Consider the following 2010-nt stretch of genomic DNA (forward strand, 5'->3'; position numbering starts at 1 on the left):
GGAGAATATCAAAGGAATAATAATAAAATGAAATAAGGTAAATGATAAAAAATAAAAACAAAAAACAAAAACTTAAGGTTAAAGAGGGTAAAACCATAAAGAATAAATAAAAAAAAGGAAAAAATTCAGAAAAAAAAATCGAAGACAGAGAGAGAGAAAAAGAAGATACATACAATAAGTATTACAATAAAGTAAAGGACATGAAAATATCAAGCAAAAAAAACAACAAAAATAGAAAAACAAACAAAAAACGAAAAATAATAATAATAAAAATAAAATTAATAAATGAAAAAAGGGAGAGGAAGAGAGAAAGAGGAACACAATGAGGAAATAAGAGGAAAATAATACTTAATAAAATATAAATATATACAAAAAATATAAATATATAAAAAATATAATAAGAAAAAATACAAATATATAAATGGGGGGAGGGGGAAATGAGATAATGAGGGAGAGAAAGCATATAAGGGGAAAGATATCATTACTAATATAATTGTGTGGGCATGAGAACATTGTTCCCCCTATGACTCGACGCATAATCACAAGATCCGTTGCACAAGCAATGGTGCAAGAGTTACACTAGAATGGGAACATTGTCCACCCTTCATCTATGGGTTTAGATGCCTTGTCAGATTCGAGGATACCAACCTCTGTCCCTTACATTGAATACCTCAAAATTCAAGAGCAGTTGGAAGATGCAATAGCCCAATTTGCAGCCTTCCATGAAGAGCATACCCGATTAGAACCACCTCCTCCTCCCCCAACAGATCAAAGCACCCAACCATTGGAAACCTTTCCCGTCTTCACGCCTTCAAACACATCAACATTCCCACCTTTCTCACTCTTCGTTCCCAACATCCGCCACACCCAATATTACCTTTACACCCCCTACCTTTGTGTTCACTGCACCGTATCACCAGCCTCCACCCTAACCAGCCTTCAACTTAACAGTCCTATTCTCGTACAAATTACCCTATTCATTCCCAAATCCGCCTATGTATCCCTGATTCCAAACCCGTTTGGCTTTTCCTCTCACTTTCCTAAGCCCATCCCATCCCAAACCTGTTAAACCTATCCCGACCCGTCCCGCCCATTAAACCCTTAAATAAACATTTTCTACTAAAAAAATTCCTTAATGCTTATAGTTTGACTTGAACCCAAATCAATTGTTGATAGTGCCAAACCTCTTAACACTACTTTAAGCCACTAAACCATCTCACCTTTTGTGTTATTTAATGAAATAAAATAGATTTATTAACTTTTTTGTTCATCAAAACAATCAATACATATATATGATTAACGATTCTAACTAAAAATTAAAAGAAATAATATTTAAAATTAGCATTTTATAACTAAATGAAATAAACAATCTATCAAATCCAAATTTACTTCAAATGATGATTTTAATCCCAAGAAATTTATACAAATAAAATATTAATAATAGAATAACTATCATAGTACTTAAAATTTATAAATTGGTGCATGATATATAATATAATAGGTTCATATTTATGCATCTCAAGTAGAGTATCGGATAACCTAAATTCAAAACCCAAACTCATCCCAAACCCTAAAGGGTTTTAATCTAAAATCTCAAACCCGCCCTAAACCCTATAGGATTTTGATAAATGAGTCCTATTAGGATTGGGACGAGTCAGATACCCAAAAATTCCCATAAAATTGCCATCCCTATCCCCAACCCTATTCAGCGAAGACGATCCCGAATTCACTACACTACTCCCTCCATTTCAAAACCCCCAGAGATGAGGCAAATGAAGGGAATGCATAATTTGAGAATCACACAAATGTTCATGCATCAATACCTATAATAAATATCAATAAAATATGTAATTAACCACAAGTCCTACATGGTGATTGCTTATTTGTTGTCAATAAGTATGCAATATCCAATAAAACAAAGACAACCTCAACTCAAGCAAACTCAACACATAATATCCATTCCAAATGCAATATGGGTGGTAATCAAATCAAGGAGTATTCCTATGAGTT

This window comes from Nelumbo nucifera, chromosome 8 (genome assembly GCF_055504915.1).
Source record: "Nelumbo nucifera cultivar China Antique chromosome 8, China Antique-T2T, whole genome shotgun sequence".
Classification (NCBI taxonomy): domain Eukaryota; kingdom Viridiplantae; phylum Streptophyta; class Magnoliopsida; order Proteales; family Nelumbonaceae; genus Nelumbo; species Nelumbo nucifera.